Source organism: Xyrauchen texanus, chromosome 42, assembly GCF_025860055.1.
Source record: "Xyrauchen texanus isolate HMW12.3.18 chromosome 42, RBS_HiC_50CHRs, whole genome shotgun sequence".
Classification (NCBI taxonomy): Eukaryota; Metazoa; Chordata; class Actinopteri; order Cypriniformes; family Catostomidae; genus Xyrauchen; species Xyrauchen texanus.
The window spans coordinates 25,020,106-25,044,524 of NC_068317.1; the positions used below are offsets into that span (position 1 = coordinate 25,020,106).

Consider the following 24,419-nt stretch of genomic DNA (forward strand, 5'->3'; position numbering starts at 1 on the left):
ATTTGAGCTGTAAAGTTGTTTAAATCATCATTTTTACAGATGTTTTAGGGTTTACAGCGTTATGTCGCCATGGCAACAAATTGGACATAGCTTTACACAGAAAAAGGTTAGCCATTTTATAATAAATAAATAAATCAATTGTCACACATACATTTCTGCATATAGATGGTGAAATTATTTATTTTTCACATATCCCAGCTAAGCTGGGGTCAGAGTGCAGGGTCAGCCATGATACAGCAGCCCTGGAGCAGATAGGTTCAAGGGCCCAACAGTGGCATCTTGGTGGTGTTGAGGCTTGAACCCCTGACCTTCTGGTCAGTAACCCAGAGCCTTAACCGCTGAGCCACCACTGCGTTGATATCATGTTAACACACATATTGTTTAGGTCTTGTGGCTACAGTTTTGAAACAGTGAGATTTCACTTCCGATTTCAGTCCCATTCACTTCCATTGTATGTGCATCACTGGAACACAGATTTTTGTTGGAAAATGAGGGACATGTCTTGTGTGTGTGTGTGTGTAAAAACATTTGTATTAAACTTATTCCTTTTTGTATGTATACTAATGAGTAAATATTCTATAAATATTCATGATGGATTTTTTGAGTTAAGTGAAAATAAGTAACGTCGTTCGCTTGATGCCACTGAACTGAGCTCCCTGTGATTGTTTTAAAGCCAAGAAAAAGAAAATGTCAAACGTGAACCAAAACATTAAACCTGTAGTAATTTAGGAATTTCAGAGTTAGTGCTGTGACTCCTTTTAGAACCGATAGGGGGCGACACTAAAGGTTGTTAGGGCCGACAATGGGCATGTACTGCATGTCATGGTCATTTTTCATGTTGGGAAATTATTCCATAACAATGAATAAAGTCAAATAAAAGATTTTAATTCTATATATTTTTTTATAAATATGCATTACAAACCAATGTAGAAAGTTAATTATATGGCAGATTAACAAATAGCTGCTTTCTAAACAAAAATTAGATAAGAACACTTTAAATGCATGCTCAATTGAATTTCTGCTTAAAAATGTCTTATAGATCTGGCAGGGGTTTCTTAATAATCGAAGCACTCTTAACATCTATTAGTACAGGCAGAGATTGATGGGCAAGGGTGATTTTTGAAACAGGAAGGGTTTTAAACGCTGAGGCTTTCTAAATCTCAGGCAAATTTAAGCCTAAGTGCAAGTAAAGCAATATGTTTAGGTCATAAATGTTCCATTTCAGAACACATTATCAAAGACAATAAAGCTTAGAATTAAGCCTTCTTTATGTTATTTGTGGCTGTCGTGACTGTGAGTGAACCCACACAGTGGTATTCCAATAAAATCTGCTTTGCCTTCAATAAATTCCCATCATGATTAAGGCCTTTACTAATGTTTGATTTGACAGTCTAAAATTTCAGTAGGAAGCATGGCCTTGACCCCTTTTAGCTCAAACACTAATATGTGAGCTTTAAACACACCTTTGTCAGCCTCACTGTGCAGTTTATAATAACATAGCTATAGAATTGCTTATGCCAGCTCAGCTGAAATGTATCGCTTGATCCCGAGCACATCTGTTGATTATACAGAGATGATCTCTCTCTATTTCACTTCACTTCAGTGAAGCAATCAGCAATATTCAGCCATGTTTTGCTATGTAAGAGACTCAATTAGCAAGTAAATGGAATTATTTCAAGGAGTGAAGCCATCACAGATTTTTAATGTTGCTAAATCATGCATCTCAAATCATGCAATACAGAATGGGAACCTTTCCTTTCAGAGAACCCTATTCTTTCATTTTTAGCAACTATTTAATCAGCAGACATATAAGCCCATTAATGTATAGATTACTCAAGCTTCTTAAAAACAAGGTGCTAACGGTATAGTAAAAATATCCAAGATAATGACATGGTGCAGTTATCATTTTTGAGAGCCTTGAAGCACTTATTTTATAATTATAGCACTTTTATACAAATTTCAATGAGATGAAGTTTCTTCTTTTTGTCATCTGACCTACAGTATAAGTTGTTGAATGTAGTGACACTATTTGAAAATATGGCTCCTATTCTGACAGAAAATAACTAATATTGACTGTGCAAACTACATTCATCTTTAATCTCCAGACAGATAATAGCTGCTAATTGAGTTTGATGACATGAGTTCCATGTAGATGATTAAAGCCATATAACAAGCTGTGGCCTAAGCTCATCTGACCCCCACAAAGTGAAAATTATTTTTATTTTTGTTCTTCTTTTTCAATATAGAACTTTCTCTTCATATCACTATTGGATATTTTCTTAGGTATAGCTCAAAGGTGTCTGCTCCACCTTTTTTCCTATAAAGTTCCTATAAAGATCAAGGGCACAGTAACCCAGCCCCAGTTAAACTACGTATAATTATTTAACTGATTGACCTGTGACTTTAGAGTCCAAGATTACTGTGGAAAATCCAGGCCAACCAAATGAAAAAGATGCAACATTGATGTCACTTTTGGACTGTTTTGTAATCAATATGCCTCATTGCAATGTAGACGGATTGCATTTATTTGTTCAAGCATTTATTTGTTCAAGCTAAGAAGTATTTCAAAAGTTTGTTGAGATTGTGTAGCAAATGCATGCTTTGCATATTAGCATTTTTAGTGTCACCAAACCCAACCACATCTACCGTTGTGGCCAACTATCTCATGTAGTTTTGAAATAAGATCACACAGACAAAAGTTATTCTTGATGCAAGATAAACTGCAAAAGGTACAGTGTAAAGCAGTCAATGGAATGGAGGAGGCGAGAACCGGCTTGACGATACAAATAATAGTTTAATTTCAAACTCAAACAAAAGACAAACACACATGACGGACATGTCCGTAAACGCACAATCCCCCGCAGTCGACCTTTATCCCTCTTGGAGGCTCGATTAGCCTGCTAAGGGACCGGGTGTGTATGATCACGACCCGGCCCCGCCCTCCGCCCTGCCACATACAGTTTACCATCAAAACCCTTCTTTGTTTAAAACATGTTCACAAGAGCAGTTCATGTTGTTTCTGTAGCAATGCCAAGTTCATGGGTTAGATTCCCAGGGAACACATCTTCTGATAAAATGTATATATTGAATGCACTGATTTAGATTAATGTGTCTATCAAATGAATGTTAAAAGAAATAAAATAATATGAATCTAGATCAAACACATATGTAAGGCATTAAGCATTCAAATATCACCGTTTGCATGCAACACATCTCCACACAAATGGAAACTTCTAAGTAATCTCGACAAACATTCTCTAGTCTCATCTGTGAGCAGACTTAACATCTCAGCGTGAGAGTACAGTACCGATGCTTTTGGCCGCCAAACTGATATTAGCAGTTCACATCTGCAATAGCTAATTCACAGAACAGGAAATACTTCATGTACCATTGCAGTTTGCACCCTATTACAGACAGATCTGATGTTGTGCATGTCATTGGAAGTGTATTACATGGGGTGACACCAATTTGAAATCATTCTGCTTAATGAGTTTCAGCTAATTTTCAACACACTTAGTGAGGTCACACAGCTGTTTAAAATGTTATGTATGAGAACATGGTCTTAGTTATTGCAAAATTAGAAGCACTTATTTGCTATAGGCTATACTATAGCTTAAAGTAATGCCAAAGTAACTAGCTGCATTGTGTGTTAATAGCACAATAGTTTACTGGCATTCCTGTATTAAAATTTAACGGAATATTTCACTATTAAAGTAAAAGGTCTGCACTTATATAGTGCCTTTTTAAACCTAACGGTATTCAAAGTGCTTTACACTGTGACTCATTCACACATTCACACACACATTAATGGCAGAGCTGCCATGCAAGGTGCTAGCCTGCCATTGTGAGCAACTTGGGGTTCAGTGTCTTGCCCAAGGACACTTCAGCATGTGGAGTCGTGTGGGCCAGGAATCGAACCACCAACCCTGCGATTAGTGGCTGACCCACTCTACCACTTGAGCCACAGCCGCCCCAAGTGTAACGTTACAGGTTTTTCACCTACATTATCATCTGGCAATCACTAACAACATCTCATGTACTCAAGGTAAAGTCTATCGAGAACAGATTAACCAGAAATATTAGGCCATCCAGAGCATGAGATGTGTAGGCTGTTGACAAGCCGCTGAAGTTCAATGAGTTATCTTCAAAGACAGAGATTGCCTCATGTTATGATCTATCAATGTTTAAGGGTGTTTGCTCATTAACCAGACATGTAAAAACACTCCCTTTCTGGGTATATATGCAAGCAATAAATGTAAAAATTGTTTATTATGATACACCCAACCATTACAGCAATCAATTTCACATACAGATTGCTTTATAACATGGAACAATGAAGGTTTGATAGCATTGCGACTGAAACATTTCTGACAGAAAATGCTAGAAGGAAACAACTCAAACTGTGTATCCATTCAAAGTTCTCAAAGCAACCATTCTTACAAATTGTGTAATTACATGGGTCATTTGTTATTAAGTGTATGTTAATGGGGTTATTTCTTTCCATATTATATAGAGAGCAAATATTGAAAACCAAAAGTAAACATTGACACAAAAAGATACTGTTTAAGGTGAGGTTCACTTTCAGAGTTCAGATTAAACCAGAGAGCTTTACAAGGTTTTGAACAGTATGAGACTCTCTATACTTTTATTGTAATTGTAGGGAAACAAATGGTTTCCGATGACATCAGTGTAAAAATATTAATTTGTTTGGGGCCACAAATTCTTTGTAGCAAGATACCTTTGACCAAATTTCCTAGTCACAGTCTTTCTGTAGTTTCGCATTGGTAGCGCAATGGACTGACGTCAGAGGTCGAGGCAGCTGCACAGCAAAATTTGATTAGACAAAGCAATGCTCTTCCCAGAGACAAGGTGGCTTGTTGAACCACCGCAGTAACAAAATGATGCTAAATTCAGACTTTCTATCATAACCTCAAACTGCATACACTCTGAGATTATGAAACAACGAGTACCTTCTTGAAGAATGCACAAACACTTACACCATTCTTGTACACTTTCTTTTGAGAAACATATTTTCTGTCTTAAAGTAAAATCTCACCCCAAAAATATATGTCTTAATGTCCTTATTAGAGCTTGAAAGTGTTGGACCCCTGACCTGCATTGTATGGATATATTTCCCCATAAAAATATCTTTGTTTGTGTTCCACAGAAGAGAGAAAGTCACACGAGTTTGAGACAGCATTAGAGTGAGTAAATGATGAGAGAATTGTAATTTTTGGGTAAACTTCCTTTTCAAAGGTAAATTGTATGTTTAATTTGCTTATGTTAAGATACTTTCTCTTATCCCAGTTTAATGTGTAGAGACAACTATCAGTATTAAGCCAGCAATGGCACAAAAATTTGAATATTAGCAGACTATTTGCATACTGCACAATATATGCTGCATGCTGCCTACTATTTTGGAGAGTAGTATGTTCAGGATGCACCAGTCACAGTCATTTGTAATTACTGTATAAGGGCTTTTTTACTAATTCTCTGAAGATTATACAGGTGGATTTCTATATGTATTTTCAAACCGATAGATTTAAACAAGCATACTGATCACGTACAACTGTTTCCTGTCTAAGACCAAGTCAAAAAATGTCCTGAGTTTTTTAATTCCAAATGGAAATTTCTGCTTTTACAGGTGGTACGTGCCCTCTTGAGGAAGATACCTTTTAATTTGAATGACTGTGCCAGTTAAGGGGGTGGATTAGAGGTAAAAGATTTTAAGATGCTAGTATACAACCCAGTCTCATGAAAATTCCTACATATTTTCTGAGTTTTATTTTGCACACTGGAGAAGAACATCAGTGTAGACAGGAAAAGCATTTTTTGTCTAAGAAACACATGAAATAAATGTAGACCTTCGTGATCAAAATAGTGCATGTAAAAAGCAGACTAATATTTAATATGGTGGGGCGGAGGAATAGAAACTGAGACTTGTTACATGAGGAAATATTGTGCCTATTGACACTATACTTTCTCACATTCTCACTTTCTCACAATATGTTTCTACCAAGGCAGTACATTTGAATACGGTACATTTTGGTAAACGTAATTGGTTATCCAGTGTGACAGATCACTAGCTCTCCATTGAAGGAGGAAGTGGGGGTCAGGTGAACAATCCAACATAAGTGTGACTCAAACTGGCAGCTTTTCCACTCAACATAAATGGACACACAGCTTCATGTGTTGCTCTCCCCCTCCCTCCAGAGGTCTGGATTCCCTTTTTATCCCTCTCCAGTTCTCAATGTAACACAGCTGTTAGAGATAATTTCAGTGATGTATTCTACATTTTTTTGTTACTTCTTCAGCACTGGTCAATTTTTTCACTTGTTTTGACTATAAAACTCTGCAAATACAATAAGAAAAAATATACATGTTAAAAATACATTCCCTGAAAAACCTAAATATCTAAACACGAGAAATCACATTGATCTTGTTTTAAAGATTTTTTTGATATTTTTACAAGAAAACGAATCGGTTAACTAACGTAACCTCGGTTCTCTCTAGATGAGGGAACGAGTATTGCGTAAGCTAGCTTACGCTACGGGAAAGATTCATCTTTTCTGAGATATTGAAGCCAAAAAATTATCCTTAATTTTGTATCATTTGTCAACGCAGTGCAGCAACTGCAGACCTTGAGCGGGCTAGCTAGCGAGCTCATTGGTTGCTCTGCGGCAACTGCTGCAGCCTATAGACTGAACTTGAGCGAACTCGCGTCCAATGAGAGAGCGTCCATGCGCTACTGCATCAAAGCCCGCCAAAATGGGCGTGGCTAGAGTGCATATAAGCGTAGTTCGTAGGCTGGAACCCTGGTTTTCATTGAATGAAGCTGAAAGTCGCCGTGGCGCGAGCACGGCCGGCTACGCAATACTCGTTCCCTCATCTAGAGAGAACCGAGGTTACGTTAGGTAACCGATTCGTTCTCTTACGAAAGGTTCTCTCAGTATTAGCGTAAGCTAGCTTACGCTATGGGAACCCATTGTCAACGCCGTCGCGCCAAGCATCCACTGCATGAGCCCCGGGATGGGGGGACCCGGGGAGCCCTTGTGAGTGGGGAAATAATATTTGGCCGGCAAGAGTGCAGGCCAGTGTGTGTGTAATACATAAGCACATAGTGGGAAGGGAACGACAGAGCGGCGGTGCCGGTCTGTGTGGAATGAGTCCCATCAGTGCAGCTCACCAGGGAGCTGTAGCGTATTAAACTGCTAGTAGTTTTGCCTGCAGGGCGGGCACTTCCAGATTGTAAAATCTGACAAAGGTGGAGGGGGAAGCCCAGCCCGCTGCCACACATATGTCGTGAATGGAAATCCCACTGGACCATGCCCACGATGAGGCCATGCCTCTAGTGGAGTGAGCCCTAATGCCCAACGGGCATGGCAGGTCTTTTGACGCGTATGCGGCAGCAATAGCGTCCACTATCCATCTAGACAGTGTCTGTTTCGAGGCGGCAAGACCTTTGGTGCGCCCTCCGAACGAAACGAAAAGCTGCTCAGAGCATCTGAAAGAGGCGGAGCGTGCAGTATACAATCTCAGTGCTCTGACTGGGCAAAGGAGATTGCCGTCGAGTTCACTATCGGATGCTGGCAGCGCCGATAGGGAAATGACCTGTGCTCTGAAAGGAGTACCGATCACCTTGGGAACATAGCCGTGTCTAGGCTTTAAAATGACCTTGGAGTCACTTGGTCCAAACTCAAGACACGCAGCGCTGACAGACAGCGCGTGAAGGTCTCCCACACGTTTGACTGATGACAGGGCAGTCAGAAAAACGGTTTTGAGTGAAAGGTATTTCAAATCCACGGATTGAAGCGGTTCGAAAGGGGGCTTTCATAGTTTCGAGAACTATAGAAAGATCCCAGATAGGAACCGATGGGGCGCGGGGGTTCATCCTTCTAGCTCCCTTGAGGAAGCGGATGACCAGCTCGTTTTTCCCAGTGACTGGCCGTGCAGGGGTTCAGCGAGCGCCGCGACGGCCGCCACATACACTTTGAGCGTGGATGGGGATCTGCCCTTATCCAGCCGCTCTTGTAAAAACACGAGCAGCGACGACACCCCACATGTCCGTGGGTCCAGGTCTCTGTCGGTGCAGACACAGACCATTTTGACGCATAGAGTCTTCTCGTGGAAGGGGCTCTAGCGTGTATGATGGTGTTTATTACCCCTTCTGGCAGAGTGACGGGTAGTCGTTGATCACCCACGCGTGCAGCGCCCAGCGCTCTGGGTGGGGATGCCAGATCGTGCCGCGAGCTTGAGAGAGGAGATCTGCTCTCACTGGGATGGGCCACGGCGCTGTCAGTGACAGCTGCGTAAGCTACGGGAACCATGTCTGATTCTCCCAACGCGGGGCTATGAGGAGCACAGAGTGACGTGTTTCCCTGATCCTCTGCATTACCTGTGGCAATAGCAAGACGGGAGGGAAGGCGTAAAGGCGGTTGGGCCAGTCCTGGGCCAGCGTCCTCGAGAAAAATATTGGGCAGTGAGAGTTCTCTTCTGGCGCTAAGAGGTCTATCTCTGCTCTGCCGAATATGCGCCATAACTTCTGGACTGTTTGAGCGTGCAGGGACCATTCCCTGGAGGAATATTGTCTCTGGACAGTCTGTCTGGGTCGTCGTTCAGGTGGCCTGGCACGTGCGTCGCCCTCAGTGGCGCAGGTGGCACTGGGACCAACTCAGTATGCGTTTAGTCAGATGGAAGAGGTTCCTGGATCTGACACCGCCCTGGCGGTTTAGGTAGGATACCACAGATCTGTTGTCGAGCGGACCAGGATGTGGTGACCCTGAATGACCGGGAGAAAGCGCTCAAGCGCGTACTCGACCGCTATCATTTCCAGACAATTTATGTGAAGGAGCTTTTCCTGAACTGACCATAGGCCAAAAACCGGAGAGCCCTCGCGGACGGCGCCCCAACCCGTGTTGGGCGGCGTCTGTCAAGATGACTTTTCGGCGAGATACAGCTCCAATCGTCACTCCCGCTGATACCATTCGGCCACTGTCCAGGGCTGCAGAGCTGAAATACAGGTCTGAGTCACCTTGATCGGCTGGCGGCCTGTGGCCCAAGCCCGGCGAGGCGCGGGTGTTTAGCCAATGCTGAAGCGGAGCATGCGCAGTAAACCCAGCTGAAGTACTGCTGCGGCTGAGGCCATGTAACCTAGCACTCGCTGAAATTTTTTCAGAGGCGTGAGGCTGTTCATCTGAAAGGACGCGGCTAGTCAGCTGAACACGGCTTGGCGCTGTGTAGATAAGCGAGCCGTCATTGCCACGAGTCTAGTTCTATTCAAGGAAGGAAATTGCCTGACTGGGCTGTAGTGAGCTCTTGGTCCAATTGACTGCAAGACCCAAACTGTTCAGATGGCTGAGGAGAACTGTTCTGTGAGACAGAAGCTCCGTATGTGACTGTGCCATAATCAGCCAGTCGTCCAAATAGTTCAGAATTCGCAAGCCCTGACTCCACAGGGGTGCGGCGCCGCATCCATGCACTTCGTGAAAGTGCGAGGTGCTAAAGACAGGCGAGCGGAAGGGCGGTGTATTGATAAACCTGGCCGTCGGGCGAATCTCAAGAATGGCCTGTGACGGGGATTTATCTGAATCTGAAAGTAGGCATCTTTCAGATCGAGAGAGATAAACCAGTCCCCTGGCGCGTATGCGTGAGGAGTTTCCTGATTGTAAGCATTTTGAGCGGTCTTTTTGCAAGCACCTTGTTCAAACCCCTGAGATCTAATATTGGTCTGAGGCCGCTGTCTTTCTTGGGAACAAGAAAATAGCGGCTGTAAAACCCGACTCAGCTCAGCGAAGGCGGCACTTTCTCTATGGCCCTTTTGCACAGAAGGTTTGCTATTTCTGAGCGAAGCATGCAGGCTGCTTCCGTGTTCACAATAGTTTTGAGCAGCTCTGAGGCGGGAGGCGGCGATCGAACTGTAGCAAATAGCCCTGTTTTATTGTGCTTAACACCCATTTGGATATCCCTGGGATAGCTTCCCATGCTTTGAAGCGTAACGCTAGAGGGTGAATGGCCAAATCGCCCTGATTGCCGCACACAGCAGCTGAACAGAATGTGTGAGCGCTTACTGTGCTTATGCATGACTGCTTCGCAGACAGCAGGGACAGGCTGCTCTGTGAGTGACTTCCGATTGAGGTGAATGGGGAAAGAGTCACATCTGTGAAGTGATCTTGCGAGCATAGTCGCGAGCACGGGACTTACATACAGAGAAGTGTTTGCTGGCCATGTGACAGAGCGGGCAGAGAATGGAGCGCACACATATTCGTGGCGCATTTATTGACTCTAACACTCGAGCGGGTTGTGTCCGCTTTATGTGAGTGGGCTCTGATCGGGACACGGAAGTGTAATACTTGTGTGTAGAGATGAACACTGGATTGTGGGCACATTTTCTACACATAAGGCTGGTCGTGTGACAGAGCTGGCCAGAGAAGAGCGCGCTTGCGGATTAGTGAGGCGCGTTTATTGACTCTAACACTCGAGCGGGCTGTGTCCGCTTTATGTGAGTGGGCTCTGATAGGAACACAGGAAGTGTAATGCTTTTGTGTAGGGGTGAACACTGGATTGTGGGCACATTTTCTACACATAAGGCATGTTTGCTCTTTACAAGATTTCTTTGGGTCACCGTGAAAACGGAGTTTGAGTGCAGGCAAGCGGGCAGTATCACCGGCTTGTTGGCTGCTGAATCTACCACTGTAGTAGCCTGAGAGAGGGGGACTGACAGGGGGCGACCTTAGACCGAGGCCCGCGGAGGGGCAGCGGTCTGCGGCCGCCCTGTCGATGCTGAGAAGTCTGACTTTGTTGAGCTGGGCGCTGTGAAGAGGCTCGTGCAGGAGGCTGGTCACGTGGGCGGCCTGCAGAGGAGCTAGCGCGACGCGGCAGGAAGAGGTTCATGGCTTGGGTGGCTTTCTGGACTTCTAAAAAGCGGTCAACATTGCCACTCACCGCGGAGCCGAAGAGACCGGTCGGAGAGAGCGGTGCGTTGAGGAACGTGGAGCGCTCTGCTTCTCCCATGTTTGCTAGCGTTAGCCACAGATGTCTCTCGGTCACAGTCAGCGAGGCCATGCACTTCCCTAGAGCTTGGGCTGCAGCTTTGGTGCCGCGAAGGGCGAGGTCCGTCGCGCTTCTTAGATCTGTAACAGCCTCTGGGTGCCTGCCTTTCTCATCCCACTCCCGAAGAAAGTCCGCTTGGAGGATCTGTAAGACGGCCATGGAGTGCAGAGCAGATGCGGCTTGGCCGGCGGCGGAATAGGCGCGGCCAACATAGGCGGAAGTCGCTCTGCAGGCCTTAGACGGGAGCACTGGTTTAGACCGCCATCTCGCGGAGGGCGGGCAAAGGTGTGCTGCTACCGAATCCTCGACCGGGGGGATGGAGGAGTAGCCCTTGAGTGTGGAGTTCCGGCAGGAAGGGAGCGGCCCGGGCCGCGGGTGTTGCGCGGCGACGGCTCTGAAGAAAGCAGCCGTCGAGTCTGTTGGGAGCCTGCTAAGGGGGCGGTGACCACTCGAGCCCGAGGCGGTCGACGGCCTGTGTGAGGAGGTGTGTTAGTTCCCCTTCGACTCCGGCACGGGTCCTGCTGGATTCCTGGGCCGAGGAGGAGGCGTGGGAGCCTGACCACTCCTCGCTGTCCGAAGCCATGATGGAACAGCCCTTATCCTCCGCCTCGTCCTCCGAGATGGCAGCAGTGCAGCCGCTGGGCGGAAACTGCGCATCCCGGGGGGGCGGGGAGGGTGAGAGCGATGCTCGAGGGAGAGGCTCCAGCGAGGCAGTCGCTTCTATCACCGGTTCTGGCAGCCTTTGGGAGCGGCGTTTTTTCCTGCGCGGCGTAACGGAAGGCGGCGCGGCGGTTTCGGTTCTGAGTGCTTCGAGTCGAGCCCGCAGGGTCGACATTGGAAGCTCCTCGCAGAGGTCGCATCCGCCTTCAGCGAGGGCGAGCTCTGCATGCCCCAGTCCCAGGCAGAGAGCGCAGATGATGTGGCGGTCTCCGGCACTGAGAGGGGCGCGGCATGAAGCGCAAGTGGTGCGAGGCATCTTAAAAAGATGCTCGTTACTCTTTGTGAAGTTCGTTAAGAACTAGCTTGCTCTAAAAAGGATACGTCGCCGGATGGCGTAGCTCGCAGGATGGCTGAAGGTGGCGGAGACGGCCGGCTTCTTCGAGCGCTGTCCAAGCTTGCTAGATGCCCCTCGAACGGCGACGCGGCTTCCAGTTCAGAGATGCGAAGAGCTTCGCTGAAGAGATGAAAATCAGGGTTCCAGCCTACGAACTACGCTTATATGCACTCTAGCCACGCCCATTTTGGCGGGCTTTGATGCAGTAGCGCGCGTACGCCTCTCATTGGACGCGAGTTAGCCCAAGTTCGTCTATAGGCTGCAGCAGTTGCCGCGAGAGCAACCAATGAGCTCGCTAGCTAGCCCGCTCAAGGTCTGCAGTTGCTGCACTGCGTTGACAAATGATACAAAATTAAGGATAATTTTTTGGCTTCAATATCTCAGAAAAGATGAATCTTTCCCGTAGCGTAAGCTAGCTTACGCAATACGAGAGAACCTCTCGTAAGAGAACAATACAAACATTATTATCAAGAATATGTTTTTTACCCTAATATCAAAGGTCTTACTAGAAAAAAGAAATTATGATCCAACGTGAATTTTCTTAATAAAAAAATAAGATCATGCCTGGTAACATACATTGATTGTGTATAGGCCTTTAAAATAGCAAAGTAAATAATAAAAAAACATAGCCTATGCTAAATATAAAAAAATACATAGCCTATATAAATATAAAAGAGCAGGTACATTCTTGACACTTATTTGACATTTTATGAGGTATTTTACTCTAGTATTATATTAAAATTCATCATATTTCAGGTTTTGGATAAATTCACCAACTCTGATCAATAACTTTAAAATTAGTATGACAGAATAACAGCTATAAAGGTTACTAATAATTATATGAAACCATATTCTGCATTATTTTTAATGAAAATACTGGTTTGTCCTCATGACAATGGGATTACTTAACTGTTTTTGCCAATATTTGTGATAAAGTCGTATCACATTAGCTAATCTCCGTCTCTATGTGAAACTGCACTTGTCACATACACATGGAGACACATCGACCTGATCATGTTGAACTCGTAATAATGGACACGCGTGATTTTATTCCGCATATTTTCGGAATTTCTGTGTCCTAGATAAACTTGTGTAGCTGTTTTTCAGCTGCACAAGTTGACAGAAGATGTCAGTCACAACAGATGCTCTTAGCTGAAGGTTGTATTTGTTCACGCTACTTATATCATCAGCAAGCATTAGAATATCATACTTACAATACAAATTTAAACATGTATTTTGCTGCATTTGTTTTTTTAAAGTTACCAGCCAAATGGTGAGTTGACTACTCAAACTCCGGTATTATTTCTCCCTTGATATAACATGCCAACAGAGGCAGATTTCTAAATGAATAGATGCAGAGCTTTATGGTTTATGACAGATTTGTGAATGTATAGGACAACTTTTGAGCGTAAAAGTGGCAAGTGCAAGTGCAAGAGCAGGGAAATTTAATAGAAAAACATAGGATTTGCATGTTGTGCTCTCAACATTAACAGTTTACACCATAAAGCTATGGTCTATTAAGCTGGATTTTGGTCTATTAAGGCAATACATTTCATTTATCAATACAGATATACATTTATGATTTTTAAAATTTCACTTGGTGAATTTATCATCAATCTTCACGCCCGCCTCCCAGTTTGAAAACCGTGGATATACAGCAATAATATGGGCATCTGTGTACTTTGTAAGACCATGAAATATTTCCAATTACCACTGTGAAGAGTAATTGAAAACATGGAGGACTAAAGATGTTGCAATTCTGTGACACTATGCTTTTATTGTTGTTGCCCTCAGCCAGATGTTAGTGATTTGTGTTAAATGCGGGAAGATGCTCTTGACTAGCTGTAGTACCCCTTAAGGGTTGCGAGATTGGTAGAAACACACCTGTGCAGGTTTTCTCATCGGCTCTGCTCGTGGCCAGTCAGACATCTCTCCATATGTGAGATCTCACATGTTCACCATTCTCAGAAGGGACCCTCTCGAAAGATAATTACATCCTTTCACTTGTTCACCCACTCTCTCTTTCTCTGACTCTCTTTGTCTCAAGGATAAAGTGAACTCTTGATACTTTAGCTCATCAGAGTAAGTATATGACTCTGCTGGCTGTCCATTAGATGACAATGGACCTCATCACATTACCCTTGTGCCTGGTAGCCCTATCCACTCCAATAAGTCTGCATGTTCAATGCTACCCACAGGCATTTCGTTTCTTGTGCCTAAGTGCTTATCTTTTTGAGGTGCAGAACTCATCATGCCTGTAAAATCACAATAAAAGTCATCTGTTCAAAGCCATGGATTCAAAGAACCACACTGGAGGTCAATGACAAAAACCTTGTGCTGTTATTCAACAGAATAAATCATTTGATATGCATTGCTGTGTTATTGCAAGGAAAGAAAAGACTGATCAAAATGTTGGACCTTAGAATACATTGAAGAGCCTCAAAGAGGTAAAAGCAAATGCAAAGCAAATTCTAAACTGTCAAAAGAAATTTGGCTTGTGTAAATGCAGAAAAATCATAGGAAAATGAGCTATCGATCGCAGCATTGGAGAGCGGGCTCGTCATGTCTGATGCGGAAGACTCGGCTGGACTCCTACCCTCTGGTGCGCTGTCTCCGGGGGAGTGGCATGCAAGTTTCACTCACCAATTCTCATTGGCCTTTTCTCAAAGATCACAGACGTCTGGGGCTCCCAGGAGCGTCTCCCTAGTGTCACTTCATCGACACAACATCTTGTTCCCTCCATCAGAGAACGGAGGTTATGACAGTGAGACGTTTTCAGCTGTCTTGGTTTTCATAAAACACCAACCAGCACTGAGGTTAATCGCAACATTGCAAACTTTTATTTGAACCCAAAAAATATTTAAAAAGGGGCAAAAGGACTAAGATATTAGACTGTGTACACAGCGTCTTTCATTAGGGAATGAACTGCATTCCCATGAAGCATTGTGAATTCCATAATCTAACTAAACAATATGTAAAAATCTAAAACTATTTATTTTAAATGGTTGATTATAAGACATATACTGTATAAACAATATATTTTATATATACATATAAATACAAATATACAAGTATTTGAGTTTAATAGTGTAGGAAAACCGATTTGGTTGTGTCATTTACAGTGCCTCATGGGAGTGGGCGATCGCTGCAGAGCTCTTTTGCCACTGTGTTGGCTGCAAGTCTCTGATTGATGGATTTTTTTCCCTTTTAGAGTCATGTGTAGTATAGTTCTTCACCAGAAATTCACTAAGTTAAAATAACATGGGCCAAATTCTTCCAGAGAAGAATATACCATTGATGAACTATCTAGGAGCTAACAGAAGGTATGTCTTTAATGGTTAATCAAAAATTATCATTAAAAAAGCACTTGTATTAAATATCTGTACAATACTGTACATTTTACAAACATGTAAGAGAAATCAAAATGAGCAGGCTAATTATTACAGAGCTATCCCGATTTTTAGCAGATGTCAAAACTTGGTTTCTTTACGAGTGATACAGAATTGGGATGGAAGTCTCTAGGTGTATAACAGGCTCCGAAATGACAAGCACTTGACAGCTCAGATCAGACAGATCAAAGGGCTTGCATGACAGGTTAAAGACAGCGACAGCCCTCCTGCAGAGTTTCAATGAGCTTCTTACCAAGAAAAATCCCTCAAAGCCAATCAGCCTCAGTGTAATCAACAAACAAACAAGAAATTATTCATATATTCTCCCAATGTGGCAAACCTGCAGGTGGATTTGCATCACCCCAGAAGTTCCATTAGCCAAAGCATCTTTTTGCTTCTGATGTGAACCTCAAATTAATAAACTGAGAAAATGTGCTAAAACACATTTACATTTTACAAAATGAGCACAGGGGAAAATGAAAAGGCTGCTTTAAACACAATGAGTCATATTAAAGCAAGCAATGCATTGAAAGGTAATCAATGCCTCCCAAAAGCCACAGTTCCCTTTTTTTGTTCCAGCAGTTGCTCATTTGATATGTTAATTAGCTCCAGATGCAATAATTGCAGGATTAATTAAATGTTACATTCAAGGGACCACAGTGAAGTGTTTCTATATTATGATGTAAGAATAGCAGTCCTTTTGGGGGACTTGAGCTTTGGAAAACGAGAGAGCGGGAGAGAGGCAACTGAAGGGACAGAGAGAGGAGGGAGGGAGTGATATACAAGACGAAAGAGGAAGAGGCATAAAGTGGGACAGGGATGCTCATCTGGCGATGCACATCTGGGCCCCGCTGCAGCCCACCCATGAGTCAAGGGTGAGAGTGTATGCAAGAGTGTGTCTATAGGGTCTATACTTGGAAACACGGCAGATGGAAGCCCGTCCTTGGGGATCCTTCGCACAGAATTGCTGGGTAAGATTGTACAGTTCACTCTCGTCAGTCCAGTCCATCTGTTCTCTTAGACTCTGTGATTCCCTTACAGTAATCGTCACAATGACCATTCTAAAGGAGAAATAGATGATATGAGATGACAGTAGAATAAGGATGAATGGATGGCTAGATGGATGGATGGATAGACAGATTATTTTTTAAATTAGGCAAAGCATTGCATCAGTTCAGTAGTTAATATGTTAATGTAATCTTGTGTTGAAGCGGTAAACGTATTTGGCTTGTCTGAATACTGGAGGGCTCGGAAACTTGATTCAAGTCCTGATTTACGATTTACGGATACTTCTGAAATCTGTATAGAGGGAGCGCTTTATGCATTTGTTTGAAGGTGCATTCTTGTATGATGACTGGTCGAGAGGAGACCTTCACTCATCATAGAAGTGATTTGCAGCATTCATATCGAGGAAAATTTAGAGAGTTGGCTCCCTCTGCTTTCACAGGTGAGGGCTCATGTGGCAATTCAAAAGGGAAACTGCTCTATTTTGGCTTGCGGCACTCGAATGGGAAAGCTACGAAGGTTGAAACTACGGGGTTATTATCACTGGTGAATAACTGATCAAGAGGGGACTTAATGTGGGAATGTCTGTAAGTGAGAAATTATGCAAGAGACTGATAAAGTTGGATGGGGTGGGCAAGTTGAAAATGTATATCAAATGACCCATTTTAAATTGATTTGTTTAATGAAGAGTCTGATTGTTTCGTTATCTATAATTTGCAGGTCTGAGAAGGTGGGATGGATTTTGGGATCGAATTGTGTGTTGACTGTGATTTCTGAGCAACACAGAAAGCCGAAAACGGCTAGGATAAACTTACTGTCATGCGTGCAGGCTGTTTTTAATGAATGGCAACCAAGGCGGAGGGTTGTTAGGAATTTTGTTAAAATGTCGATGGTGTCTGGGCGTGCAGGATGGGATTTTTGGATTCCTTTAACGAGTAGAGAAATTTGGGGGTTATTGATTTCCGCTCAGATACCCTTTGATGGTACCTGGTTGAGTGCCTTTGAATTGGTTTAGGAATGAAATAAACGATGAAATGGTAATAGAGAAAAATTTGGGAACTGCAGATTATAGGTTTGGTGAAATTGTTTGAAGCTTTTCCAGGCTGTCCAGTAGGTTTGGAGAGTTCTCGGAGAGACTGCTGGAATTATGGAGTTGAGCGATGCAATGAGAAGTAGTTTGAGGGGATCAGATTTGAGTCCGCCTCAGAAGCTAATTCCCTGAATTTCTGAAAGTAAAAGCGGGAAAGTGAGTCAGCAATTTGGTTATTTATCCTGGTATGTGTCTAGCAGAAATAATGAATTGGTTACAGGCTGAAATCCAAATTAGAAGTCTTAGAAACGGCATGATTTTGGGGGCATGAGAACAGCCCTTGTTGATGTAATGAACTATAGCTTGATTATCGCAATGGGCTATGATGATTTTTAAAGTGCATTCGTTCCTCATAGAAAGGCTATGACTACGATAGGGTATAAAACGTATGGGGCTGAGGAAGCTGCTGATTATGGAAGGCTGCTGAGCTCTGGGGGCCAGTTGGAGGCGAACCAGAGACCTTGTTAGTATCCCCTGAAGCTGACGGACAGGGTGGCATCTTTGAAAAGTTGGATGTCTTCGGGGAATGAGAGGCAGTCCTTGTAAAAAAACGTTCCATTACAATACGTTCGTTCCATTGTTTTAGAAATGTTAACCAGAGCAGGAGGTCAGCGCGGCAGTATGGGTTTAGGGTTATTATGTTGATTAGCACAGTGACGGATGAAGTGAGGGAGAGAAGGTGCAAGATGAAGGGGCAGCCTTGGGGATTGATGAGCATGGAGAAATTGAGATGCCCAAGGAGGGAGAGAGCTCACGTTTGGAGCAGCTTTTGTTAGATAGGAGGTTGGAATGATTATGATTATCCTGTCGATTTTCTCTTTTGGCAGGGAGGCTTGAAAGATGTCTGTACCGGGAATGATGCCTAGGAATTCTATAGATGAGGTGGGACCTGCTGATTTCTCAGGGGAAAATGGAATTCATAAATCAGCTAAAAGTTTCTGGACTATACAGAGGTGGGCAGCGAGTGGGGCAGCGGGGGGCGAGAAAAAGAGGGAATCATCTAGTAGGTGAATTAGGAGGGGAACGGAGAGGTTATTTGACAAGATCCAGCATTTAACTTCAGATAATAAGTGAAATCATGGGACTGCTTTTGCAGCCGAAGTAAGCCGGATGGAAAAATAATAATTCTCTCTCCAGCGAACTCCTAAAAGATTCCAGAAATCAGTGTAAAATTATATATGCAGACGAATTCCAAGAAAACCCAGCCTTTAAGCTTGTAATGTTGCAACGTCATAAATAATAGGCCCCCACCCAGTTAAACCAAGCTGTTCTGTGTAAGGTTACAAGGACCATCAGATTTGAACAACTCTAAGTCATTTCATCTTAATCTAGCCTTGCTAGATAATGCTGAAAATCACTTTGAACTATGGTAACGTTTGTACCTGACAAATTAATGATTATAGACTGATGGACCTCTTTAAAATGTGTGTAGCGATGTGCAATCACCTATAATTGATAAATATAATCTTTCATTTTGTATGATTCATCTCATTCTACTAAGAATGGTAACTATAAGGCTTAACTTGATAAAATGCAACAATGTGTAAAACCAATATGATTTTGTAACCAGGGATTTTCATGTTTTGTTACCTACATGTATAATATCCATAAACAAATGTCATGTTTAGTATGTAAGCGTTTGCTGGCATATGCAGAGAAAGCTGATGACAACGAATATCATGTCTCTTGTACATTCTCAAAATATGATTAAATATGCACTATTTTTGATTGGGAAATTTGTAAGAGTCTGAAACAAAGGACCATAACTCAACTGTCGGAAAAGACAGACCAGTTGACCATGTGACTCTGAAAAGTCACTTCTGATTGGCGCAGGACACCTTTGGGGATGCGGCCAATTTCAATTCAAATATTTCCAAACAGGAAGAACACCCTCTCTCCTTTGTCTCTTCCTTCTCTGCTCTTCTGTCGTCGTCTCTCGTCCGGCCTCTCCTGACTGCTCAGACTTTGCTCTGACTCTTCCCTTGTGGTCGTCTCAGGATCTCGTCAGAACCAGGTCCATGACATGTGAGATCCATGGAAGTTTGGGACTCGACGTCCCGAGAAGGAGTGAGAAGGCCTCGCTTCGACCATACAGAGATCAAAACATTGAAAGATCAAACTTTCGACCAAGATCCAAGCCACAAAAAGAATGCAAGGAAACGCCACAAAGACACGCAAGTACATCTCCAATACTGTGCTCAAGTGCTGGTGTATTAATTAAATAATTTGGGTAATCCGATAGCAAATCGATGTAGACTCAAAGAAGTATGAATGGTTCATTTTCACTGTACTGATCATTCATTTAACATTGTCACTCTTTTCAGCAACCTGTCTTATGCATATATGTATTAGATTAGATTTATGTTTAGAATAGCAATAAAGTTTGTCTGTGTTCAAACATGACGTGACTGTGGTATATTTTGATAAATAAACTCATCCGTGTTTCTAAATGATTTAGCTTCAAAGCTGTACCTAAATACATGTTATATTATTTTCAATAAGCCATGAGAATAATATCCCTCCAATAAGTGAATTAATCATAATTAACTTATTAAAGCTAATTCCTTACAGAAGAAATTGTGAGCTGACACAACGAAACGTTGTATTACAATTTTCAATGGTGGAGAATCTATTAAGACAAGTAATCTAGTTATTTTACTTTTATCTCATTTATATTGGTTGTTGAACGCAACTAATTCTGTAATACATTTCATTACCTAATAAGGTACAATAAGGACAGTTTAATTTAGTTCATAGCTCACATATTTCAAGACCCTAAATTCTATTCTAAATTTAGCATACCAAATATCCTTACATATAATGGTGGTAGAATGCGTGCAAAATACCCTACAAAACTGATCCCGTCCACATCTCTAAATTATATATGTTATACCCTACATCAGGATGGATAGCCATTATTTTAAACGCTGAATTGCCAGGCTCCTTTCCCGACATTTGTTATCATTTGGATATCTGGTCGATGCAGTGGTAGTGGAGAGATAATTCTTCAAGAGGAATTAAGCTGTTGTAGAGGAGCGCATATAAGTGGAGGCGATTTTGGTGTTTTTTAGTGTTACTGAAAAGTCACTGCAATCTAAAAGGCATTGCAGCTCGTTGGTGGGGTACAGAGAGAGGAGCCCAGAAAGATCTGTACCTGCACCTGACAAAATCTGGGAGATTATTGGACATTTGGCTGGCTCCTTGGCTATGGCATTTGGGGGATGGCATAGCTGTATGGAGGTTGAAAGTAGGAGGGTGGGCTGGATGAGGCCAACCAGGAAGGAGTGGGGGCATGGCCAGTGCTGAAGGTAGAGGCATCTTCATGCCTGGGGTGGCTCTGAAGGCAAGATAGAGTGAGTGGGGAGGTACTGGAAAAGGTAAACACTGGGCTGGAGCATTTGTTGTTAGTTGAGGCGGCCTTGCACTCGATTCTGCTCCGGAAGTTCAAGGGTAGGACAGAGGGAAAGAACTGGGGAAGCTGGTTGAGGAGAGGGATTTAGGGCCTCTAAGGTTGGTGATATGCCGTGCGGTATACACCTGTGCCAGGGTGCCCGGTTATAGGTTGTGCAGTAAGCAGGGGCTAAAATGAGACAGAAAGGAGAAGTGGTGGCTTGCTAGGTGCTAGGCCTAGCACGGACACCATGCTGGCTGAAGACCTTTTATGGGATGGAAGTTTGGTGAGGGAGAAAAACCAGAGGGTTGTGAGCGGTCGGGTGTTTGCAAGCTGGAGCATCACATCTAGAGGAACATGTAGAAGGTAAGGATTGGGCTATAACATTTTCAGGGGGTTTTAGAGGTAGAGGAAATGTCATGTTGGAAGAGATGCATAAATCATATAGTTGGATTTCACTTTATGTTTGAAGCGTCTAAAGTTTGGCGAAGTTTGTTCACTGTCAATTTTGAAATTTCCAGTAAGTTGGGTGGTCGGCAGAAGTTGAAGATCTGGGTGATCTGGACGGTGGAGGAGAGGGTTGATTCCTGCATCTTGGTATGCAGTTTGCTGAGCGAGAAGCTCTGCATCCTCGACTTGGAGCAGCCGGATGATGCTGTTGGACGGAGGAGTGTCTTTGCCGGGATCGGATGGCTGCGATAGAGTTTTGAGGGGGAGTTGAAGAGTTCCTCGTCGGAGGGAAAGAGATCCAGTTCATACATCTTGCTGGCTTGAGATCCTGGAACCCAAATGTCAGGAGAGTTGTCGATGGACGCAGCCAAGCAGGTAAGCAGTGGCTTATATACTGCTGCTCGCAGGCTGCGATTTGTCAGATTAAAATGAACATACTCCTCCCGAATCTCTGTTAATTAACTCCAGCGCCAGTAGTAATTAAATAAAAATTCCAAAACACCATTGCACAGGTGACTTGTTGTTGCAATCAAGAAAGCTGTTCAGATTCCCCAAAAATCGAATTACTTTTTATAGCGCTCTCAATAGAATTACAACACAACAAATAAGTATATATATGTGGGTGAATGCTTAGCTGCATGATCTTGTTATTTTTTCAGTATAGTTCTTGCAAGCTGTGTGCTGCAGAATATTGCTGCATGGCTTTGAAAGAAATCAGTGCTCTTCTCTCGGTCTGGGTTGTAAACTCTCTTTCATCATCTTTAACAAGACTGATTTTATTGTGCTGATTATGTCAAAATACTCCTGCGCCATGAGTTTGCCTGCAGGGTAAAAACTACATTTATGATGTGGAGTTTTAAGGAGCCATTGAGTTAGAGAGAATGAAGGATGAGAGGAAAAAATGTGTGTGTGTGTGTGTGTGTGTGTGTGTGTGTGTGTGTGTGTGTGTGTGTGTGTGTGTGTGTGTGTGTGTGTGTGTGAGAGAGAGTAATAAAATTCAAATAATTTAGATTCTATGCAGTATAAGTATGCATTTTTTCAGATTAAGAAATGAAGGTATTCTGGGAGAGAGATATAGTATCTCTATCATCATCTTTACTATAGTGTTAAATTAATAGTATTAATGGGCTTATGTAAAACATAGAAAACTATAGAACAGGTAAGAAATAATATTGAATTATTTCATACCTGACTCTCACCGTTAATATGTCATGTTATGGTAGATTACACATAACTTGATTGCGACAGTAAACAAATTGCGGGGTTGAACATATGTGCATAAATATGTCCATACGTTAGACTAACAGATTGTGCTTGTCATGTAAGCTCAAAATAAATTAGAGATAATTGGGTAAATTGAAAAGGTGTATTTGTTTGTTCCACTGAACCATTGTGGGGGTTTTTTCAACTGCAAAATCAGAATAAAAATTAAACATTTTCTATCGGATGTTTAAAATCCCTTAGGAGAAATAAAACAAAGAAACAATTGTTGACATACAGTAAGAGAAGCTATAAAATGATTGTAAATAGCAAAGACCAGAAAATGTGGTCTTTGAAGTATTTGATGAGAAATGTTTGATTTCATATTGAAATATGTTGCTTTTGATAGCAAACTTTGGTTTCTTTGAAAATCTCAGCACAGTTTGAAACATTGTTCAGGTCTCTGAGATGAAAGAAGCCTAAGTCTATATTTGCTATCCATTCAATCTCATAGCTGTCCAGGAGAACAGAGATATTCAAGAGATTTCATCTCATGCTTCATTCCTACAGGTAATGTTTAAGGAATAGTTCTCCCAAAAATTATAATTCTCTCACATTTACACAACCTTATGCTATCTCAAACTCATGTGACTTTTTTGTTCAGCAGAACACAAACAAATGTATTTTTATAGATGTACAGTATCATGTGTTTACTGTAAATCCGTACAATGCAACTCGATATATTCCAACACTTTCAAGCTCCAAAATGGACATAAAGGCAACTGTGATAGGGCGGAGGGTGGGGCCGGCATGTGATTTTACACACTCGGTCCCTTATCAGGCTAATCAAGCCTCCGAGAGGGATAAAGGCCGACTGTGGAAGGTGGTGCGACAGACAGAGAATGTTTACGGGCAGCTGTCCGTCCTATGTGTGTGTTTGTGTCTTTTGGTTTATTTCTTCGTTAAACTATTATTTATAATGTCAAGCCGGTTCTCGCCTCCTCCTTTCCCTTAACCCCCTTTACAGCAACATAAAATTAATCTATATGACTCATGTGGTTTAATCAATGTCTTCTTAAGAGATACAGTTGGTTTTGGGTGAGAAACAGAATAAAATGTAACACTTTCTTCAATATGAATCTTGCGTCAAGCGCGAGAAAATGTCAAGCTTCAAATAAAATATCACTCCAAGGAGACTGAATTAGAAGAATGAATTAGGAGGTAAGATTTACAGAGAAAAATTTGTCACATTTTGGTCAGTTTCTCACCCAAAACCAAACAAACAGCTTTGAAAGACCACTGGAGTTAAACCACGTGAATCCTATGGATGACCTTTATGCTGCCTTTGTGTCCATTTTAAAGCTAGAAAGTGTTAGACCCTATTGACTTACATTATATGTATAATGACACATCACACATCTATGAAAATATTTGTGTTTGTATTCCACAGAAAATTAAAGTCATACAAGTTTAAGAAACCTTAAGGGCATGTAAATGATGAGAGAATTGTCATTCAACTATTCCTCTAAGGAAAACAGATATGTACAAAACGATCTAAGTTCATATGATCAAGACAAAAAGGCCGGGAATAAAAATTGTTTATTCAGAATCAGAATGAGAATGAGCTTTATTACCAGGTATGCTTACAATTACATGGAATTTGTCTTGGTGATAGGAGCTTCCAATGCACAACAATACAATTTAGCAATGTAACGTTGTTGCTGGCACTGGCAATGACAAAGACGATGAAGTAAAGAACCATGGTGTGGTTCTTTATTAAATGAGGCATGG

General features: G+C 42.5%; 1 protein-coding gene across 1 annotated transcript in view; it reads left to right on the forward strand.

The window, feature by feature from the left end:
• LOC127635383 (cytochrome c oxidase subunit 4 isoform 1, mitochondrial-like) overlaps window positions 1-24,419 on the forward strand; it is a 275,045-nt gene that overhangs the window by 75,612 nt on the left and 175,014 nt on the right. The window lies entirely within an intron of this gene.